General features: G+C 41.0%; 1 non-coding gene across 1 annotated transcript; it reads left to right on the top strand.

The window, feature by feature from the left end:
- Positions 1-24,082: 24,082 nt before the first annotated feature.
- On the top strand, positions 24,083-24,153 carry TRNAC-GCA (transfer RNA cysteine (anticodon GCA)). The gene has a single exon. It is a non-coding gene; the product is annotated as a tRNA-Cys (tRNA).
- Positions 24,154-24,530: the final 377 nt, after the last annotated feature.

Here is a 24,530-nt window from a genome sequence, read left to right as displayed (position 1 = left end):
ATAGGTTTTATGTCATAAAAAATATATCATTGGAATGTTCTTTGAAATGTGCATCCAATGAAATACTTTTTGTGGCATATAACTCACTTTTTGTTGATAAGATCAATGGTCAAAGTTAGACATAAAAATATGAAGTGGTCTTTGTATCAGGGAATGGAGGGAGTATATACATTACAAATGCCATTAGAAACTTCAAGTGTTATACTCCCTCCGTACTTTTATATTAGGTGTATTTGTTTTTTGATAAAATTCCACAATGTAAGATGCATTTGTTCTAATTTCTCGTAATTCCGTTCTTGGCCCTCCAGAAAAAGGAAAGTATCTCTCACATGATTGCATGTATCTCTCCTTGTACAGAAAATAAAAGAAGGAAACCATATCTCTCCCGAATGCATGTATCTCTTTCTTTTGTAGCCTAAATGATTTACTTGCCGATAATCAATGAATTAGATAAGGGTATTTTTGTGATATTCTTCCAGTAAAGAAGGTCACTAGAGCTACCACGAAGCCGAGGACGGCTTTGTTTCAAGGGAGATTGAATTTTGAGCTTTTATACATCTACAATAAAGCGGCCCTCTTGGCTCGTTTTATCTATCTTGAAATTTTTCTGATTGAAGATTTCACTTGGCCAGAAAATTCTTGTGCGTGCATGGAGAATTTTCTAGCTATTGGCTTGAGGTCCGCCGTTACCGGCGGATTGCATGCTGGTTACGACTACTACAACAGAAGGTTCCTTGTATGAGGGATTGTGTGTTGTTCGTTGATACCCCAACTTCAGGTTACGCGTATAGCTCGTGTAACTGGTAGTATTTTTTATCAGTGGATCTAAAAAGTTATTGCATTGTAAAAGATCGGGACAAATCAGCGACGCATCCAAGGTCGTGCCTATATTAGTTGGTATCAGATTACTGGGTTTGTTACGGTGCAAATTTTCTTTGTAATTTGTTCGTACAGATTCTATAACTGCGATGAGGACGGAATATTATTTTGATGGTGAGATGTCCCAGTGCGAGAAGGATCCGTCACGAGCCCTTTCATGGTTTCAAATCTATACAAGAGTGAAGGTGGGGCCAACTACTTGTGCTGCAATATTTGATCATTCTTCGGGCATAAATTTGGTGAGTAAATCATTGGTTGATGGGCTACAGTTATCAACGACCAAACATCCAGAATCGTATAGACTTTTGTTGCAAGGGAAATTTGTGACTATAAAAGATCAAGTACAGGTGTGTTTCAGATTTGTGGCCATACCCATCTAGTATTGTGTGATGTTCTTCCTCACCATATGTATGTGTGCACCTTGATACTTGGTCAACCTTGGACAAAAAAAAGGGAGATGCATATTGATAAATCTGACACTTTTTCTTGGAGGAAATTTAAGTTTGCTTGTCAAGGTCGGTGGGCTTATTTAGAAGCATACACTTTCGAACAATATTTGGCGGATCGTAAGAGGCGAGACCGTGCACATGATTGATGCAAAGAAACAACAAGAGAAGATGGTGTTGTTAGAAAATACAAAGGCTGAGCATGCTGCCGTTGTCACTAAAAATATGTCTGCACATGAAGAGAAAAAAGAGAAAGTGGTAGTACAAACATGTGTGTTGAATGTACAACTTAAGAGGGTAGATGGCCGAGATAGCATCATAGTGAGTGGAGGTCAGCGCACGAGTTTATTTCAGCCTTAGTGTGACATTAAGGGTACATCGTGCAAGTTAATAATTGATGGCGGTAGCTGCACTAATGGCATCAGCAAGATATTGGTGGAGATGCTTGGTTTGTCGACATGGCGATATGATGAACCATATCATTTGGAGTGGTTGAACAATTGTGGGCAGTTCAAAATTACACATAAGGCCCGTGTAACATTTTCTGTTGGGCGGTATGTCGATGAGGTGGAATGCGATGTTGCCAATGAAAGTCTGTGGTTTGTTACTAGGCCGACTTTGGCAGTATGACCGCAGTGTGCAACAAGCTGGAAGAACCAACACATACACTTTCATTCATAATGGAAAGCGAAGGACACTTAACTCGATGAATACGAAATTAATTCGCTCAGATGTGATATTGACAGTGCGAAAGAACAAGGCTCTCAAGACCAACATGAAACCGAAGACGGTTTCTCTTCAAGTGAAGGAGGGTGATATTCTTCCAGTAAAGAAGGTCACTAGAGCTACCACGAAGCCGAGGACGGCTTCGTTTCAAGGGAGATTGAATTTTGAGCTTTTATACATCTACAATGAAGCGGCCTTCTGGGCGTTTGTTTTATCTATCTTGAAATTTTTCTGATTGAAGATTTCACTTGGTGAGAAATTTTTTGTGCGTGCATGGAGAATTTTCTAGCTATTGGCTTGAGGTCCGCCGTTACCGGCGGATTGCATGCTGGTTACGACTACTACAACAGAAGGTTCCTTGTATGAGGGATTGTGTGTTGTTCGTCGATACCCCAACTTCAGGTTACGCGTATAGCTCGCGTAATTGGTAGTATTTTTTATCAGTGGATCTGAAAAGTTATCGCATCGTAAAAGATCAGGACAAATCAGCGACGCGTCCAAGGTCGTGCCTACAACATTTTGTCCTAAATTGTCTATAATTATGTGTCTTGGTCACCGAGCCGAAAATTATACACCTTGCATAGAGAAATGGAGGAAGTATTTCTAATAATATAGCATTTGTGATATATAATCCATATAACATCAGTAAAATTGACAATCTAGAAATACGCGCGAGAGTGGAGCTATAAACCGGAGAGGAGGGAGATGTCTCCCTAGCCCTATCCTTTTGAAAATAGGTTTTTTTTTAGGAATATAAGAGATACGTTCTGAAATCATAAGACATGGGTCTAGTAGTACTACTCCTATATGCTCTTCGCCTACTCGGCAAGCGATACGTTTTGTCTCCTCTTGGCTGCCCCATGTACGCAGGCATGCCTCACCTTTGATTGTTACGCACGCATCCATGGCGATCGACCCATCGAGTGGTGCAGGCACGCAGCTATAGCTAGCCATGCCAAAAAATCGTAGGACCCATCCACACATGCCCATCCATCCATGGCTAACTGGATCCTTGGGAGCCAAGAATGTTTCTAAGCATGAGAAGGTACAGACTTTATATACGCAAAAAAAGGGAGAGAAGGTACACACTTGTGCATATTTTTAACAGGTAGTGGTAGTGTTTTACTCTACAAGTTTGTAAGCAACATGCGTCCAACTAAATGAAGAAGAAACTAACAGGTCGCCTACTTCTTCTTCTTTTTTTTTGAACCGAACTGGTCGTGTTCGTGTATGCAGACAATACAAACAGTGAGTAGAGATGCATTTGGCGATGCTGGACTGGAACAGTGAAGGCGGCGTCAAGGTCGACAACTGCCTGCCCTTTTCACAGCACGCCGGTTGAGATACAGCTCACCTCTCCCATGGCACGAGTCGAGATATATATTCCAGCGGAGGCATGTAGCTGAAACATGTGTTGCTGAAGACGACGCATAACGAACCGTGAGCTAAGCCAAGGCCAAAGGGCCATGATGGCTTGCGTCGTCTGCCAGTTTGTCATTTGTCTCGTCGGTACAAAATCGGGAAACTTTTCGGTGATCATTCCATTTGTCCCTGAAGCACCGGTGACAATTTGTAAGAAAACCAGTACGATCATCAATAGTGTGGTTGCTCCACGCGTCGACCGAACCCTTTCAGATCATCTTAAACTGGGCTGGGCTAATTTAACCTTCTATTTGTTCACGGATAGGTGGGACACTGTTTGGCGGGAGCCACTAGTTAACGAGCGCTCATTCGGGAGCCTCGCAACGATCAGCGCCACTTGGCGCGCTCTTCGCCATTCGCCACGTGTCGCGCTCTGGGCGCTCCCTCCGAATTTTATTTTTGTATTTTTTCGCACGCGTTTTCGGCTATTTAAACGGTTTTTTTCCGGGTTTTTTCGACATTTTGGTTTTTGCACCGGTCTTCCTTAGCTTTTCGACCAAAAAAATTCGCGAAAAAACGCATTTTTTTTCCTTTCACGAGAGTCACGGTTTTGCTTCCGCGAGAGGCACGGTTTGTTTTCGCGAGAGTCACGGCCGTGCCTCTCGAAAATGAAAAAAACACGTTTTCTGTCTTTTTTCTTTTCGCGAGTCACGGTTTTGCTTCCGCGAGAGGCACGGGTGTGCTTTCACGAGAGTCACGGCCGCGCCTCCTAGGAAACGAAAAAAAACGCGTTTTCTCTTTTTTTTTTCCTTCCGCGAGAGGCACAATTTTGCTTTCGCGAGAGGCATGGTTGTGATTTCGTGGGAGGCACGGGCGTGCCTCTTTCGGAAAGGGGAAAAACCCGTGCTCCCGGTTAGGTTTTTTAGTCCGATTTTTTTCGGCCGGTTTTTTCGTGAAAAAAAAAGTTCATCAAAACCTATCAACATGGATCTAGTTCTGAAGATCTCGACGCGAGGAATCCAACGGTAAAAGCGGTTTGAGATTTGGATGCACGGTTTGAGAGATAAAACGTTTTGAATAAACGGATCTACGAAAAAAGGAAAAACTCCCGGGTTGCGACAAGTGGCGCGCTGCATGTGCGCCACTTGTTGCAACGTGGGAAGTTGGAGTGATCTTTGCAACGAGTACTCCTCAACTAGTGATTTCGCTGTTTGGCCGTGTCCGCATCGGGCTACCATTTGCCATGCACACAACCGTGCCCCCCCACCCCCACCCTCTCCCTCCATCTCAAAAAATGTCACATGCATATGATTGATGAGTTGAAGAGCGAGAAAGCAAATCGAAAGAGAGAAAGTCATTTGGGGTGGGCCATATCCAACGTGGCGTGTTATCCGGACACGCCATTTCCTCTCCTAAATATAGGTTGAATATGAGGTTTGTAGACGTCCAGACAAATAGACAAATAGAGAGGATATGAGGTCCTTGATTGGATCTCTCTCTCTCTTTCTTTCTTTCTCTCTCTCTTGTGTCTGGACACTGTCCGAGTTGTCCGCTCGACATATATAGAGGATTTGGGACCTTGGTTGGACATGCTCCCACTAGCTAGGGCGAACCCGAGCATCAACACGGTGGTTTTTTCCCTTATCACTTGCGATGGCGAGCTTCCTCTTTTGTCCCTCGCTGAAAGCTAGATGCTCTTCTTTCTGCTTGTGGTTGCATTATTCTTCTTCTATCATTGCCTTTGGACGAGTTGATTACGCAAAACCACCATAATTAGGGCTAGTTTTTCATAAAAACAACAATTTTCAGCTTTTAAATAAATAAATAAATCACGGGTCTCTTTACAGAAACCACAAATTCATAAGTAAACCGAGTTGACATCCATTAGGACCTGTGGGGCCAGAATGTAAGACTGATGAGGCATGGGGGTAACAGTTTGAAGGAGATGTAAGTTAGGTTGCTCGGTAAGCAATCCAATGGATTTGAAGGGGAAAAAAGAGTTCCATCTGTTCTGTATGGTATCCATAATTCTGGTACAATCTGATTCAATCGAAAGTCTGTTGCACCTGACATTACCGGCAAGCAGAAAGCCAGCTCACCAGGGTTCAAGTCCTAGAGTTGGCATTTATGCTCGCATTTTTCTGGATTTATTTTGGGCTTTTCGGTGATGTTCGTTCAATGGGGTGAAACATTCCCGTCGATTACAAGGCACCTCTGATGACTTTGTCAATCTCAAGATGTTATCCCATTTGAATATCTCGAAGGTGATTATAAGAATAGTGTGCGTGTTTGCATTTATTGGGATGAGTGTATGTGAGCATTTGCGATTAACTGTATAAATTTGGGCCTCTAGATGCCATCAAGCTTGATCATGACGAATTGGCCGACCCATTGTAGCGGGACTATAGTGCCCAGTTTTAGGACCTTCTAGAAGGTTCCTAAACTGAATTTTTTCTACTAGCACATATGCCCGTGCGTTGCAACGGGAGAAAAAATAATATGCATTTAAAGTTAGTGATAATTATATGTGCGAGCAAAACCTTGTGTGCATGTGAAAAAGGAACATTTAGCTTATGGGTTTCGCCGGGTGTGAAGTAGTAATGCCGCTATTTTTCCATTCATTGATCGAGGGCATTTAAGAGTTTTGTCATGTCATCGTACGCCAGAGAAGGCCCATGAGTTATTCAATCTACTTTTCCTTTTAATCGAGGAGATTTTAAGGTATGAAGTTTTTGAATATTGTAGGAAACATAAACCATTTTAAAAATCCCGAACAGGTTTTTGAAAATTATGTACACTTTCAAATAACGCGAACAAAATTTGATATGGGAACATCTTTAAAAATTCAAAAACATTTTTTGGAAACACCAACTTTTTTTAATAAAAACATGGACATTATTTGAATTTGTGAATTTTAGAAAAAACAGGAACATGTGTTGAAAATTCATAACATTCTTCAAAAATGTGTATCTTTTATACGCGAACATTATTTTGAATTGTGAAAATTTCACTAAGCCAAGAATATTTTTTAAATTTGGAGCATTTTTTGAAATGACATTTTCTTTCTAGAAATCTCGAACAATTTTGTAAAACAATAAAAAAAACTTCAAAAAAGAGAAACTTTTTCCAAGTTCCAAATATTTTGCTAAATAGTAACAATATTTTGAAATTCTGAACATTTTCCAAAATTTATTTTTTTCTGAAATTCTGAACTTTTTTAAGAATTTTGAATTTACGAAATAAATTCTATAAGGAAAAAAGTTAGCAGGGAGAAAAGAGATAGAGGAAGGAGAATAAAAATATAAGTAAAATATAGAAACAGAGAAAAATGGGCTAGCCCATTATTGGCTGTCCTGTGCGAAGATTCGACAATTAGTCGCTCTGCGCAGAAATTAAAAATTTGCTAGCTGCGTCGGCAGAAAAATAAGTGGGCTGGCTTCGCTGGGCCACAGCATGTGGCCATGTATGAAATTCTGGAAAAGACATTTTTTTTCTAGCAGACGAAGGAATAAAAATTTAGTACCACCTTGGATAGGAAAAAATGCTTTTCAGCAATGAACGGATGAAAAAATTGACGAAACGCACACTGCATTATTAGTAACTAGCATACATGCCCCTGCGTTGCAACGGGATAATAAAACCACATGCCTCTAACTCAATATAAGAATGGATCATTAATTAGAGCCAAACCAATATATTCTCTTTTATTGACACGTGCCCACAATTTCTTTCGATTCTAATTAATCAGCATATTCTCTTTTATTGGCACATGGAAGCTACCACCATCAATAATTTATGGTGTCCCTTACTCCGAACAAGCCGACTTAGCCCGATGTGCTGGATGCGGAGCAGGCCCAGTATGGGAGTGATCGAACTCACGACCTCAAAGCCCCGACCACATGTTGCTAGCCGCTCAAACAAACGCGTCCTGCTAACCAATGGTGAGCGTGAATATTTAAGAATATAATGCAATGTCAGATTCAAACATTTTTATTTATTTTTGTGAACTTTTCAAAAACTAATAACTATGAACTGCCAAATATACTTGGCAACGTGAACAATTTAGCAAATTTATCTTTTAATGCAAAAAACATTTTAAATTTTTCAAAATATCACTAAAACAATAATATTTTTCAAATTTTAACATTTTGTAAATCTTGAACAAATTTGAAAAAACCCAAACATTTTTTAAAATGGTAATAAGTTTTTTAATTCCGAAAAAAATCGGAATGAGAAAATATTTAAAATTGCAAACATTTCTGAAAAAGGAACACAATTTTTGAATTCAAAACATGAACTACCGAATATACTTGGCAGTATGAACAATATTCCAAATTATGAAAAGTTCTTCGAAAACATACATTTTTGGACAAGCAGGAACAAAAATTTTGAACGGAACATTTCCTGAAATTCACATACATTTCTTGAAATCATGAACCTTGTATAACAATACGAACATTTTTTAAGTTGAGAACAATTTTAAAAAATGGGAACATCTTTTGAAAATTCAGAAGAATTTAAGAAAATGTGTTTCTGTAATGAAAACATTAGTTTCAATTTTTTAACAAATCTCTAAAAACAGAATATTTTTCGAATTTGGAACAATTCTGAAAAATACAAACTTTTTTAGAACAGGGGAATAATTTTTTAATTTGAACAAATTTGGCACGACAAAATAAAATGAAATTCCACACATTTTTTCAAATAGGAAAACATTTTGTAATTCTTAACTTTCTATGACATTTGAACAAAAATTGAAATTATGAACATTTTTTTAAAATCTCAAATTTCAGAAAGATGTTAAAAGTAGGCTTGGAATTGGGAAAAAGGGAAAGAAACAGAAAACAAAATGAAACAGAAAGCAGAAAAAAATGGCCGCCGAGTCTTGGGCGCCCCGTGCGTAGGTCAAACTATTTGCTGCATTCTGCGGGAAATAGGTTTTTTTTATTGCTGCGTGGGCAGGAAAACATGGGCTGACTTTACTGGGCCAGAGGGCGCGCGGCCCACTACGAAATTCTCTACAAATCGTTTTTCCTTTCCTAACAAACGGACGTACAAAAGTTTAGTACCACCTCCGATAGAAAAAAAATTGACGATGAACGTATGCAAAAATCATAGAAACGCATCTTGCTTTATTAGTAGGTATAGAAAAAAAGTAGGTATAGGTATAGGGATAGGTATAGATATAGATTTTTATTTGTTGGTTTCGGCATTTCTTTTTCTAGTTTTCTATTTTTTTCCTTTTTTTTCTTTCTTTCTTCTATATATTTACAAAAATGTTCGTGATTTCAAAAAGGTTCAGTAATTTAAGATTTTTTTTCATATTTCATAAATTGTTCACAACTTCAAAAAAAAATCATGTTTTCAATTTTAGTTCTCAAATTTAAAAAGGTTTGCGTTTTTGAAAATGTTGATGAATTGATAAACTGTTGGTGTTTTCAAAAATTCCAAAATGTTTCTTGTTTGCAAAAAGTTTCCACAAATTTAAAAATTATTATGAATTTTGAATATTTTTGGCAGTTTTAATTTTTTCGGAAATGTTCACGTTTTATTTTTTGTGTTATTGAATTTTTAAATTTGTTCACACGTTTTGTTAAATGCTCAAAATTGAAAAAAATAGGATTTTAATTTGTTATTGTTTTCAAATTTTATTCATGTTTTTCAAATTTTGTTTGATTTGTAAATTTTGTTCACAATTTTAAACATTATTCACATTTTAGAAAAAAAATCACAACTAGCAAGAAATTGTCGAAAAACTTCAGAAAAATCGGATATGCCGCTTCACTTGGGTCTTGTGTTTTCGTGCTACCTAGTCACTCCCAATCTATAGCTCAACTGGGTAGCAAGTCTACCACACCAGGTATAGGTTACGAAATCGACACTTCCTCCGCCTGATTTATTCGATGAATTTTTACACCCATATAGTGCCTGAATGGGCCGACCTCTTCCGCCTGTGCGTGTGGCCGACAATATGCCGTAGAGAGCGGAAACATGGTATCGTTCATTCATTCCGTAGGCCGGAGCCTGAACTGTAGGAGCATCGGGATTGTAAGGAAGCTGGTATATATATCATCAAAATCGCTAGTCAAGGACACTCCTTGCAAAGGTTACTTTGATTTTTTTTTTTTTGCAGTTGATGACAAATGGCGCACTGCATGTGTGATCCTTGTCACATCCTGATAGTTTTGTATTTTTTTGTGTAGATTCATTTTTTAAATATTTTATCTCTTGAACCGTGTGTCCAAATCATAAACCATTTTCACTGTTGCATTTCGCACATCGAGATCTTTGAAACTAATTCCCATATTAATAGGTTTGGACAAAAAATCCAAAAAGGCAAAAAACGAAATAATCAGAACAAAGAAAAAACAGAAAATATAGAAACCAAGAAGCTCAACCGTGCTTCACTTTTTTAGAAGCACGTTTTTTTCACGCGAAACCACAACCGTACTTCACACGATGCACAAATGTGCTTTCAATTTAGCACATTTTTAGAAGCACACCTTTTTCACGCAGAAGCACAACTGTACTTCACACGATGCACAAATGTGCTTTCACTTTTCGGTAAGCACGTTGGGCTTCACCATGAAGTATGCTTTTCATTTTTCCATAAGCACATATGTGTTTTTCACTTTTCGGAAGCACCATTGTGCTTCACCGTGAAGCACAACTGTGCCTTTTCACACTATGTGGTTCACGTCAGAAATACAAAAAATAAATCATTTTTTCAAAAAAAAATACAGACTAGGAAAAAACAAGCAATTTTAGAAAAAAACGTGAAGAAAAAGAAAAGAAATCGTACTCCAATGAGTGCGTCCCGCGCATGACATGTGGCGGTGACTGGGCTCACCACACGGCAGTTGCCCGTGCACCCCGCGTCGTCCGCTTGACCGGCCAGCTATTCACTCCCATATATCACATGTAGCGATTCCAGATGGTGCGAGAGCTATCTCTAGTTTATAGCGAGAGTAGCTTCTGTCTTGCTGAAGTTTTCTCGTAACCTCTACATTAATGAGCCGGTACGTTTCTAGGAACATTTTCAGTATATATCAGGAACTTTTTTAATATACATTTAGTATTTTTTGAAATATATGATTAACATATTTTCATACAAGATCAAAATTTTATAATATTAATTTCATGGTCATTTTTTAATACATGTTCGACATTTTTCATATCCAACAGAAATAGTTTTTGTACATATTTAAAAGTTTTGAGATAGATGATAACATTTTTTCTATTCTTGGTGTTTGATGACTAGCTTTTCATACACATTATGCATTTTAGATATTTATCTGGAACATTTTTATACACAATTAGCATTTCTTAAATATATGATTAATATTTTTCCTGATACCCTATGAACATTTCTTAATTTTTTTTGTTTTTATGTTCCATTTTTAATACACATTTTACCTTTTTGGTTTACATCTGGAATTTTTTTTATAACCTTGTAAGATTTTTTCAATAGATGATTAACATTTTTCAAATGCTTGATTGACATTCTTTAAATACATGATCAACTTTTTTCATACACATTCTATTTTTTATACATTTTCGCATACATGAGAAACCTTTTTTTATACAGATTTAACATTTTACAAATGCTATATTTACATTTTTTAATATTTTATGTAGAGCATTTCTATAATATGTTTATTTTTAATATTTACGAAAGGAAAAAGTAAATAAATAAATGTGAAAAAACAATCCGAGGCTGTGGCCTCCCGGGCGCATAGGCCGGTCCATCCCGTGCCTCCCTTCAGCTGCGGCTTCCCCATTTTCGCGTGAAGCGAGGTATAACAGCGACCCCAAGATACAAAGCAATTATGAATTCACAAAAAAACATAAAAATTTAAAATATTCACAAATTCAAATAATGTCCGCGGCATAAAAACTGTTCACGAGTTCAATTTTCAAAAAAAAAAATCAAACAAAATTCATGAAATCAAATTGGAAAGAAAATCATGAACTGTAAAAACTTTGTACCAAGGAAAGCTTGTGAATTTGAAAAATGTATGCAAATACGAAAAATGTTCTGAATTCAAAAAAGCTTGTGCATTCAAAAAATGTGCAAGACTTCAATTTTTTTGAAATATTTTTTCATGAATTTAAAAAACTGTATGAGTTTAAAATATTTTCAATTGTGAAAACTGTTCGCAAGTTGAACCACAGAAAAAAACAATAGAAAAAACAATGAAGATAAATAAAAACCGGCTGAGAAAGAAAAGGAGAAAAAATGGGAAGAAAGCCGGCTTGAAAGCTTCCAAAACTTGTTTGTAAGTTCCTAGGGTCCTTCCGTAAACCAGTGGTATCTTCCAGATCGCTATAAGCAATACACAATATTTGGGAAACAATATCCTTGCTAAACGAAAAAATTGGAATTGTAACCCTGATTGATCAAAAACAAGAAAAAAAAAGACGAAAGAGTAACCATGGACCCTGGGATGTAAATGGCGCGATAAACAGCGTGGCAAGGCTCTTTAGTTAGCTCGATAGTTAAAGCAACTCCAACGCGTCGACTCATTTCGTCCGCGCGTGTCCGTTTGGATCGGCACGGACAGAAAAGCCGGCCCAAACAGACACCCGTCCGCTTTTCTTCCGCTTGTTGACCCATTCCTGGCCCAATTTTGGGTCTCATTTGCGTCGGTGCGGATACGAAGCAGACATGAGTGAAAGTGCTAGTTATCGACTAGGAGGGGGGGGGGGGTGAATAGGCAATTTTTATGAAAGTCTTCAAAACACGATGTCTTTGAAGACAAACAGTAAAAATGAACCTATTGATATGCAGCGGAAGGTAGACTACACTAGACAAGCCATAGTCAAGTAAGCAATGTAGTGAAAGCACGAAGACTATCAGCAGCTAGGTAGTATGGGTCAGGATGGAAGACAGTAGATAGTCTTCACTCAGTGAAGTCAATCAGATCAGACAAGCAGCCAACGACTTCACGAAGACAAACTGTAAAGTAAGGGGAAGTGGAGGATAGAACCAGTTGCTTGGTGAAGACAAGGATTTCGTAGACCAGTTCCAGTTGCTGTGACAACTGTATGTCTGGTTAGGGAGGCTGAGATTTAACTCAGAAGATCGCGTCTTCACCTTATTCCCCTTGAGTTAAGGACACCCAGTCTTCGCCCAATCACTCTGGTAAGTCTTCAAGGTAGACTTCCACACCTTCACATAATTCGTTCACCGGCGATCCACAATGACTCTTGGATGCTTAGAACGCGACGGCTAACCGGCTGGAGGATTCACAGTCCTCAAGTGTAACAAGTCTTCAGGTCACGCGGACAGAAAGACTTCAGTGATGCCTAACACTCTTTGGCTCTGGGTGTTTTGGGCTTTGTCCTCGCAAGGATCTCTGTCTCAAATGCTTCAGAGGTGGGTTGCTCTCAAATAACAAAAGTCGTGCACTAACTCTGAGCAGCCACCAATTTATGGTGTAGGGGGTGGGCTATTTATAGCCAGGAGGCAACCCGACCTGATTTGTCCGAAATGACCCTCGGTCACTAAGGAACCGACACGTGTCCAACGGTCGGATTTCCAACACACGTGACAGCTTTACTTGGGTTACAAGCAAAGCTGACTCATCCAGCTCTGGATAAGATTTGCTCTCATTTTCTTCGCTCGAAGACATAGGATTTTGGTTGAGCATCACATCAGTCACTCTGACTTTGTTCACTTGGACCCCACTTAACAGTACAGTGGTTCCTATGACTCAACAAAGAAGAAAAGGAAACTACGAAACAACTATGTCTTCGCACTCCATAGTCTTCGAGTGAATGTCTTCACATGTCATAATCTTCATCGTGAATGTCTTCACGAACCACCATTGTCTTCAATGTCTTCACCCATTTTTAGGGGTCATCTCTGGTAGGTAAACCGAATCAATAAGGGACTACTACCTGTGTTATCCTGCAATTCTCACAAACACATTAGTCCCTCAACCAAGTTTGTCGTCAATACTCCAAAACCAACTAGGAGTGGCACTAGATGCACTTACAATCTCCCCCTTTTTGGTGATTGATGACAAACTGGTTGAAGTTTTCAACGGGGATAAAAGTATGTGAAAGTTAAGGATTAAGGCACTGTCTTCATAAGTTGCAAAAGGCTCCCCATGAAGATGTGCATATAGTAGTTTGCTTTTGAATGCAACTGCACATGGCAGGTTTTACTTTGTGGAGATCCTCTTCAACTTACGAAGACAATTCATCATGCATATGTAAGAATAACGAAGATAATGACATGCATAATGAGAAATGGGCGTCTGCAGAATGACTTCATGCGGAATTTATCATCACATCACAAAGTAGCAGCAAAAGTAGCAGACGACCATCAAGTTTAAGTGTTACAACTCAAAAGCCAAATAGTTTCAGAACGAGAGTTGTCAGAACTTAGCAAAAATAAAGCAACCACCCATATGGACCCGCTTGAAGTCTATCAACCTCATATGCTTCTCCCCCTTTTGTCAGTAAGGACCAAAAAGGTTTGAAGACATAGAGGATCTACTCGTTTCCAGTTGGAGTAGAAGATGGAGCAGGGTCGACGTTGGAGTTTGGTGGTGCAGACGGGCCTGGCGCAGAATCATGATGCAGTGCAGCCCAGGTTGGTGAAGTGGCGTCATCCTCTTCATCGACGATTCTCGCAACAGTTGCAGCCGAAGACGAATGTTCAGAATCTTCAATAGATGGAGTGCGACGATAGCTTGCATTTTGTGGAGGCCTGGAGTCAAACTTGAAGCTCTCAGTGAAGCCATCTTCACGAAGATTTTCTTAAGGACAGAGCAATGTGAGGCTCTTTCAGGACCGCCGATAGGCTTCATGTGCAACAAATGAGTTCTGGTGGCCAAGTTGCGAATGCGATTAACATCCACCAAGAGACTCTGCATCTGACGCTTCAGCCAGTCATGATGCCTATCCTGCTTTTGATGCAAAGACACCAGAAGCTCGCGGTCGTTGAGGACACGGGAGCGCTTCTGAGGCCTTTGAGCAATGGTGCTAGCTGTGGCTTCAGTGTTTGCATGGTGTGGCACTCGCAAGTTTCTAGCCAGAGGATAAGCAGGTGTTGCAGCATTAGGCACAAGAATCCCTTCAATTGGCTGCGTGAAGCTTTGGAATTCAGCATTCTGAAGGTGGAGTGGCTTCTTGGCATGCTCGGGGTAGATGGCTTCAATAGACATATCAACTTCAGGCAGAAAGACAATATGGTTGCACGCTGAAGACTGATAGTCAATGGTTGAATGAAGCTTAATCAAGTGCATCACCCATGGAGCATAAAATTTCAGGCCAAACAGATCAATCCCAGAAGCAGCAAGTTGTCTGATGAAGAAATCCTGATTGTTGAATCTGATGCCATTGATGATATAGAACACCAAAGTCTTCATAGCACCTTCAAGTTTAGCTTCAGAAGAATTTCCTTTGATAGGCCAAAGAGTACGTCTCAGAATATGGTATACTATGCGTGGAAAGTACTCAAGGTCCTTCACAAAGAATTCCTTTGGGTATTCGGCGTCTTGGGGCAATGGCTTCATCATGCTCAACATTTGGCTCATGTTTGGCTCAGGCTTTTGAAAAATGCTCTACAACTCATTCTGATGAAGCTAACAACCAGGTTCATATAACTCACCTAGAGTGGGCAGAGAAGTAAGCTCGATGATATCCCGAGGTTTAGCTTCGTGATGAACATCACGTGTCATCCACTCAAGGACCCAAGTCTTCGGATCCCTGTTGTAGCCTCGAATATGTAGAGTAGCATAGAACTGCAACAGAAGCTCTTCATTCCAATGGTCCTTGTCAGTCACAAAGGGCAGAAGACCAACGTCCCTAAAGCAGTCAAGGGCTTCCTCAAGGCATGGCAACCCAACCATCGCATCATAATCCAGACGCTTGTGCGGAAAAATCCGGTCTTGGTTGTATAGGATGCAAGAGTAATAGCTTCGCTGCTGATGGCTCCAAAACCTATCAGAGGAGATCTTGGGCTTCGTGTACGGGTTCTTGGCACTGTCAAAGAATGTATTGTGCTCTTTGAAGCTGAGCATGCTGAAAGAGCCTTGTGTTGTGGCAGCACTTGGAAGCCTTGGCAGTCTTGGCTTTGGCTTCTGAACTTGAGGCCTCTGCTCCACATGATAATCATATTGTGGCCCGGGAGCTGTGGGTGGAACCATAATAGGCCATTTGACTGTGACAAGCTGACCACCACGATTGAATGCTTGTTCCATTGTATGAGGCCTTGGGGGAGGAACAACATCATGGGAGATGATTGGTGGCACAATGGTGTCAGTGGCAGCATTGTCTTCGGGCTCCACATTGTCTTCAGCCATGACAGTGTCATGGGCTTCAGTGGCATTGTTGGTGGTAGCCTCATTGTTTTCAACCTCCATCTATTCGACAACTAGAGGGCCAGGCACGATCACATTCTCTTGAATGACTGGATCACTGGCAGGTGGTGTGGCTTCTCGTTCTTCTTCTTCTTGATTTTCTTCTTTATCATCGGGCGATGCAGCCGGAATGTCTTCAGCAACTTTGGTTTCAGACTCAGAGGCAGACACAGAAGGGGTGGCTTCAGGAAACACCTGACATGCAACTGAGCTATTGTGTTGCACTTCCTATTCTGGAATGCTTGACATGGAGACATGTGGCCTGAGGCCTTTGCGAAGCCTGCGAAATGCCGGCGATGCCTTTGGAGAGGGAGTGGTCTGCTCCATGTAGTTGTCATCATCAAGCACCGAAGAGGTGACTTGAGCAGGTGGAGTGCGGGGTGTCTCATCTTGCATAGGGGTGTCTTCTTGTTGTCGCTCAGCCCATGGGTCATCTTGAGCAATTGGCGTCAATGGACGACCAATGCTAATTAGTTCATTGCTCGTGAGAGTAGGCGATGATACCGACTGGGGCTTGAGCTGAGGAAGGACTTCATCATCATGCACATTGTCTTCATGACCAATGTCTTCAGCTGCGTTGGGGTCAACAGCTGGAACTTCTTCACTTTCTGGAGCCTCTGTGGAAGAAGGCTCATGAATCACTAGGCGACATTCTTGGTTTGTTGAGGCAGGGAGAGCAACTGAGATGGGTTCAACATTGAGGGGCTCTAGGGCAGCAGCACGCTCTTTCTTTGAAGACTTTGAAGCCTTTGTCTTAAATTTCTTCTTGGAGGGAGCATCATCAGAGGTGTCTTTGTGCTTCCTCTTCATGGTTTCGGCTTCAGCTTGCCTTGTCTTCTTTAGCTCTGAAGCTGCTGAGGGAACCTTTGACTTCGAGCTAGTCATGCTGGCAGGGAAGACAATGCTAGCTTCGCCCTGCCGTTGAGCTTCGAGTATGGCTTTAGCAGACTTCTTCTTTCGCTTGGCAGCCATCCTGGGGTCGATGCCAGGATGCCTAAGAGCCTTTCTCTTTTCAGCTTCGATAGAAGTAATCTATCTGGTTAGCCAGGCGAAGCATTTAGGGTTCAGTGCCTGGGCGCTTGCACACACTTTTGAGCATAGTATTTCATGCACTCGCGTGAGCCTTTGGCTTCTTCATGCTTCTTGTGGAATTCTGCCTTGAGATCATGCAACATCTTCTTGAAGATTTGCACATCAGCAACACTGAGCTTCTCAATGTTCTTCTTGAAATGCGCCTTCTCATGATCAATTTTGTCCTTGAGCTCGACGATTCTCTGAGCTAAGGCCAATTCATTGGCAATGGCTCCGTGAAACATGACGCTGATGTCCACTGGCAGCTGCAGGTCATCAATACTGATGCTTTGATCGTCAAACCATTCATCGATGAAGTTGTTCAGAATATCAACATCAAAGAGAGGCAGATCACTCAAGATTTCAGCCTCTTGCTTCCTCTTGATCAGCATCTCTAGAGCTTCATCACCAAGATCTTCATCACTGGACAGATCAATGGTGTTCTCCTCATTGCGCAGAACGGCAGCAGGAGTCAGGTCATGCCCTGAATTCTTCTTGGGCTTCTTGGTCTTTTTGGAGACACAAGACAAGTCTTCAGACTGCACACTGGGTTCAGGACGTGCAACCTTCAATGGCTTCACAGTCGAAGCTTTTGGTGCAGTAGAGGGCTTCGAAGCTTTTGTCTTCTTCTACTTCGGTGGTGCAGGTGCATCTTCAGAGTCTGCATCATCGGTACATTGCTCCACCGTGGCCCTCTAAGCAGCAATATGGGAGAGGAGCCCATCGAAGCTATTGAAGGGGCCAATGACATTGGGATTGGCTTCACGTGTGCCATCCTGTCTTGGAGCAGACGGACCAGGGTTGAAGTTGAGTCCAAAAGCCTTCTTGTTCTTTGCAGCTGACTCCTTTGCGAATTGAAAGTTGCGCTTGAAGAGATTGTCGTCACGACACCATAGAAGAGACGATGGGTCAGCATTTTCTGGCTGAGGTCCTCTGACCATGCAAGGATAGAAGCCTTGGGAAATAGCTTCAGACTTTGACTTTGGTTGCAGATTCTTGTAAAGAATATCGCCCCACGGGCGCTTGATAGCATTCTTCTCAGCATATTTAGCAGTGATGAAGTTGTACATGAACCACTGTTCAACCCAATATCTTCGGATCCATTGGATTCTGGTCTTGCATTGATTATAGTTCTTCTCAGGATCAGTCTTGTACAGTTCATGCAGATCCGGAGGTAGATCTAGAGCAGTATTTCCATGGTGCTGCCCGCCACCTTTCCTTGCAGATTTCTCAGAAGCCATAATATTCAGACAAATAGGCTTCACAACAGTGAAAGGCTTCCATCTACTTGTCAAGCAAGAACTGGCTTCAGGGGAGTGAATATGATGCTGTAAGAATTCTGCAAATGAATGTAGACTATGAGAACCAAGGGATTCTCCCACGGACATGTACCTGTGACAGCATTGAGATGCGAGGGAAGGGGAAGAGGTCATATGCATTCTCAGAAGATTTTGAAGATAAATCGGTTTAAAGACATTGACCTCATAGTGCGAAGACATTCACTTATTTGAAGTGAGTTGGTTCCAGATTTGTACGAATCCATGAATAAGTACAAGTGAGGAATCTAACTAGTTATGAAGCATAAGTGAACATACTTTGCAAGATATGAGATTCAGAAAGAGACAGATCCAGATTTGGAAGTGTAAAAACCACTTTTGGTTGAAGTGAATGGATTTGACAGATCAAAAAGCTGTAAAAAGTGAGATTTATTTACCACAGACGAACTGCTAGACGAGGCAGAAGGGAGGCCAAGCAGTCCAATCTCCCGCGCCCTAACTTGGCGACGGAAGACACCTACGGCGGAAGCGGAGAAGACATGGTCCGCGGCCGACATGAGGACGGCGTCGAAGATGTCGTGGCAGCTAAGCGCTTCGTCTCTGGCGTCAACGCGAGCTAGCGGTGGCGCTAGGGTTTGAGCGAGATGGCGAGGTGGAAGAGGAGATAATGACCGCGCGTGGGTGTGCATTTATAAGGTAGATGGTTGCACAGCGCAATTACGCAGGTGCCCCTAGCGGTTCATATCTGATGGACACTTGGCATGCATACAACTCATTGAAAGTTGTTCCATGTTCCCACGCACGCCTGGATTGTCGGGTGGTCGTTCCGGCTTCTCCGGTATTCAGGCAAAAGAGATATAGCATTAAAAGCAGGTTTAAATGTGTGTCTTTGTATCTTCAGCTGACAAGGACGCAGTGAAGACATTTGACACGTTTCAACAGAATGCATATGACTAGATAGACAAAATTTGAGGAAGAAGCACAGAAGAGGTTAGGGTCCGATCACATTCACTTAGTTAAGAAAATGGCAAGTTTGAAGACATAGCTATAAGTGAATGTTGTAGAGGACAGAACACGCATACACACACACACACAAACACTATTCTGATCACGGGATCAGAATAATATTCTGATCACAATCTGAACTGTCTGAGTAACGCGCCTGAACTTCCCTCTGTACAAACCCGACCTTCGGGCTATCTTCGCAACCGTGACTTCTACCGCGAGTTTTTCTGATCATTCGTGTTGTTTGTGATGTAAGTGTAATGTGGACACGTTTTTTAGAATCTAAATGTTTGTTTTGATTCGGAATCTAGCTCGTTGGCAGATTTGCTCTCGGGCGGTGATGAACATGGGTCTGTTACAAGTTTGTTGAATGTACTGGATGTTCTAGAATCTCTAACACGATGAGAATTGGGTTTAGGTATGAGTTTACTGTATGTTTTGTTGTTATTTTCGAACAAATTCGATTTGGTGTTCCGCCGCCTCTGTTCTTCGTCTGCGGTAGTGGTTTCGGCCGCTGTTGTAGATTTGTAGTTTTGCTGTACAAATTGGCGGCGGATTTGCGTGCATTAGTGAGACCGAATCCTGCCCATGTTGTTAATTTGATTGTGCTGGCTCATACAAATCAAAATCCGGCGATTGGATCTTCTGTCTCCCGCCGTGGTTTTTTGTTCGAGGGACAACATGATGAGAATCATTTTCATGTTTATCTGGAGCATGATGACGTTCGAAATGGCGGTTGAATCCTTCCCGCATTGTTAATTTGATTTGGCTGGCTCATTCATTCTGAAATTGTGGATTGGACCTTCTGCCTCCCGCCGTGGTTCGTTGTTCGAGCGGTCAGCTTGATGGCGGATCATTTTTGATGTTTTATATGGAGTATGATGATGTTCAAAATGGCTGTTGACGTGTTGGAATTGACCGAAACTATTAAATCTAGGAGCCAAATTTGATCGGGGTTGTTTTTTCAATCATTTTACGTTCTGTTGTACAAGCTGGACTGCTATAACATTCGTACTTGAACTTATGTGCTCTTTACGCATGCTTTTAGGAGATGAGGCAATACGATCTAGTCTGTTGCTGTTGTTATATAAAAAATCAAGTATGTTTTATGTTGTTGACTGTCGTCATGTGTGTAACTGTGGAGCTAGACCACAAGCACATGCATCCTCTTTTCCTTTAATCTATGTTTTGGGATAGTTTTTTGATCATCCACTATCTTCCGTAGAAGCTGGACTTCTTTTTTATTAATGGTTGAACTTCTGGTTTTCCACATTTGCAAGGCGAAGGTGCATGGTGCTCTATATTTTCTTTGTTTCATTTTTTTGTAATTTTAATTCTTGAGAAGTTCTTTTTAGACTTTGTCTCGTGAGCAATCATGGGATTAGCCCAAGTATGCATGCACTTTTTCTAGATCATCTAAGGGTCGTTATACAAGCTGGACTTCTGTGTTGTTCATACGTGAACTTCTGCTTTTCCTTCTTTGCAAGGTAATGCAGCAAGTCCTCTGTGTTTCTTTCCTTTTTATCTTATTTTTCACTCTTTGCATTGGTTTGGATTTTTTTAACTTAGTCCCATGAGCGACCATGGAATTGGCCGACGGATATGCGTATATTTTTTATTTTTTCCAGTATGTTTTTGTACTTATAATAGTTGTTGGTCTTCACTGAATATCCTGAACTTCTGTATGATTATCGTTTTTTAACATGTTAATTTGAGGTTTTACAAAACCCCGAACTTCTATATCTTCACTATTTGAACTTCTTATTTATAATTTTGTTTGTTATTTTTGGATTTAAATATTTATAGACATTGAAATCGGCATTGTGCCTATTGACAAATGCAGTAGCGCGAGGCCGATCAGGGGGGAGGGACCCCCCTCCCCTCCCCCTGCGAGGCCGAGACAGGAACGAGCCGGAGCAGGCGACAACGCGGCGTGCCGCGTTGTCGCATGCGGAGGCGAGTCCGTCACATCCGTGACCCCACTATCTATCTTAGGGGTGTGGCTCTGGGGTGCGTGCGGTGGGGGTGGAAACAGAATAACCTCATTGCGTCCTGTCAAAACCTAGCGCGCAGCAATGCGGTAGCGCGAGGCCGAGCCACATGTGTACTTTGTGTGTATTTGAATTTTGAACTTCTATATTGTTTTTAAGTTGTGTATTTTAGTTAGATATGGACTTCATCTGTTTTTGTATTTGAACTTCTTCTTTTTGTTTCTTAGTGTTTATTTATTCATGTGCCTTTACTTCTTTGATTAGTGGACTTGAACTTCTGTTCTTTATTTTATGAACTTCTTTCCCTTGTTTGTAGGTGCTTATTTGTGTATGTATTTTTCTTCCCTTGGTAGAGTACTTAACCTTTCTGCTTGCAATCAATTTTTTGTTTTAAGGATACCATCAGATGTTATGTGATCTTAACTTTTAAAAATAGTTGCATTCAATGGTGCATTCATTTATCAATAGATGCATTTACCTTTTAGTTGTTGGTGGGGGGTAAAACTGTAATTACCATGGCGCTGCAACACCCCACTACAGAGAGGCATTAAGTGTCTGTCTCCCTCACCACCACCTGTAAGAAAACCCCCTCCCTCTCGCTCGCTCTCTTCTCCCTCTCTTTCGCTCCACTGCCTCCAACCCCCCTGATTTCTCCGCCGCTATCCCCTGCGGTCGTGCGTGTAGTAACCGGCGCCCTCGACGCTCCTATTTCTCCTCCACGCCCCGCTCTCCCTCGCCCAACCCGCTCTGTTCTGCTCTGAAGCGAGGGGCGGCAACTACCTGCGCGGTTGCAAGGTGCGTGTGGCGTCGTGGGGGTGGAAGAATCGCCCCGGATTCGTGCGTGCATGGGTCGTTTCGAGAGGTACAAATGCTGCCTCCCCCAATCCTTGCTCTTAGTGTTCGCCGGATCTGACGAGGGCTCTCTGTTTCTTCTGTGTGCTCTCGCATCCCCCTTCTACCCCTTCTTCTGATGGTTGGGTGGGAGATTAGGTAGGGTTCTTGTGCGTGTGGTGGGTGGATTCCATTCCCCCGTGGTCAGATTTGTCTGTGAGATGCTTGTGTGTGCTAGTTCTCCCTTCAGACTTGAGTGGATTTCATTTCCCCTTTGGTGATTTCAGCAGTCAGATGCATGTAAGAGAGGGTGTGGTGTGATGGTTGATGCTGGATCTGATGTATCTAATTGACTTAGTGTTGTTGATTTCGAAGTCTAGATTGTGTCTGTCACATGCTAGTTAGTTTATGGATACTTTTTTTGTTGTGCTTGCCTAGATGTGCTACTGTTCATCTTTTCATACTTGTTGATATGTTCTAGTTGTTTCATCCTAGGGTTTGATTTAGTTACTTTTTGTATTTGTTGTATGATTTTCTACTTGCTAACTATATGCAATCTATCCCCTATTTTTAGTAGGCTGTTCTAGGGTTTGGAGTTCCATTCATCAAGGGGTTGTGTTGTCATGGCTTCAAAACCTTCTCTAGGTATTTTATTGTAGTTGGATCTTGTATTTTAAATAGCAGTTTTCTTATATATGTCTGCCCATATCTTCACTTAGTTGTCTTGTTGGACTGCCCTTTCTTAAAAGTGTGAACTTCTAACAAAGGTCATGTGTATGCATTTTACCCTTAGTTTAAGTTAGTAGAGTGTTGCTTAATTTTTATTTGATGAATTGCTGGTGAACTATGTCACCAAGTGTTGTTGGACTTCCCAAATGTTTGATATTTATAGTGTATATCTTTTTTTTGTGTGTGATCATTTTCATGGTATTGATATTTAGTTTGCCTGTGAAATAGTATTTCTGCTCATGCTACATCTTTTTTATGTGCTACTTGCTTGGGTCACATAGTTGAACTTCTGGTTTTAATTATTGTTTGTTTATAATGAAATTTGGTTGAACTTTTGTTCTGCGCATTTGTTTTACTGATGTGTTATATACTGTTGAACTTCTGGACATTCATGTTATATGTAGTACCCCTCTGGTGTAGATTGTTCTATATTTAGTATGTAAATTGTAGATTGTTCATTGTGTTTACTGCTTTGTTAGGTATTGTTGAACTTCTGGGTATTAGACATTGATGTAAAAGTAGAACTCCCTTTGGTGTAGGATTGCGGATTAGAACTCAATTGCCTTTTTACTTGCATTTATTGTAGTTGGTGATGAATTGAATAGTTCTGAAAAAATGCCTCGATCAAGATGGAGCTTCAGAAGTTAATACTGATGCTCCAATATCTGATGCGGCTAAATCACCCATTATTTCTTGGACTGTGATTGCTGAGGTTGCTTCGAGCCTTGAGAATAATTCAAGCCTTGGGGATCTTGCTTCTTCAGCTCTTGCTTCACCTAGTATGTGCAACTCCTTTTCTTTTCATTTTAAATTCTCGAGCCATGTTATTTTAACTTGTTCCCGTCGGGTGTTTTTGTTTTTGTTCCTGACTTTTTTTACTTTTTGCTTTGCTTTTTTGTGTTCTTGCAAATGTGTCCACTGAGGAGGAAGCTGTTAACACCATCAATGATGTTCTATCTGAGTTGGATTTATCAGAAAAAACTGTTGCTGCTGAGCAGGGGGCTCCGTCAGTCGAAGGTTGTGATTACGTTCCGGATCCTTTGTGCTCTCTTCAGATGTCAGAGACGCAGTCATAGTCTGTTGATGGCACTGAACCTGTCACGCAACCTGAGGATGTGCCTCTTCAGCTTCTTCTGGAGGACCAACACAAGAGGAAGAAGCAAGAAGATTTTGACAAGAAGAGGGTGGCCCGCTTTCAGAAAGGTTCTGATGTTCCTGAATCTGTTGATGTTGCTGAGCTCACGGTTGGGGATCAAAAAAAGCAGGAATAGATTTTTTGAAAAAGATTGGAATAAATTAAGTAGAATTATCTTCTAAATAAAAGAAAGGGGCTTTTCGTAAGAAAACGTAGATGAATACTTGCTGTTTTCTAGATTTTGATCGGATTTTTTGGCGGCATGGCCAAGCGGTAAGGCAGGGGACTGCAAATCCTTTATCCCCAGTTCAAATCTAGGTGCCGCCTGATCAATAAAATACTTAGGTTTTTTATAGTGCTGATCGAATTCGATAAACTTTTACTTCGCATAAGTTCGGGCAAGAGAGTAACTAGGCGTGCCGATACTGGGTTTAGAGAAACCATACCATAGTTCTATCCTCAAACTAGGGTTAGAGTTTGTTTTGACGGTAGTGGCCAAAATGGTTATCAATAGGGGTGAGGTAGTGTTTCCTAACTAACCCGAGTCCCCCTCTAAGAGCCGTATATGAAAATTTCATCTCGTATGGCTCAAGCAGAAACACAAAAAATTTCAACGAATATTAGAAAAAAGGTTCAAAACTTCATCAGCCATTGACTTGGGTCGATTTGCCTTGAAGATATCAAATAAGAAAAATTCTGAATAT

This window comes from Triticum aestivum, chromosome 1D, assembly GCF_018294505.1.
Source record: "Triticum aestivum cultivar Chinese Spring chromosome 1D, IWGSC CS RefSeq v2.1, whole genome shotgun sequence".
NCBI classification, from domain to species: domain Eukaryota; kingdom Viridiplantae; phylum Streptophyta; class Magnoliopsida; order Poales; family Poaceae; genus Triticum; species Triticum aestivum.
This window is presented reverse-complemented; position numbering and strand designations above follow the sequence as displayed.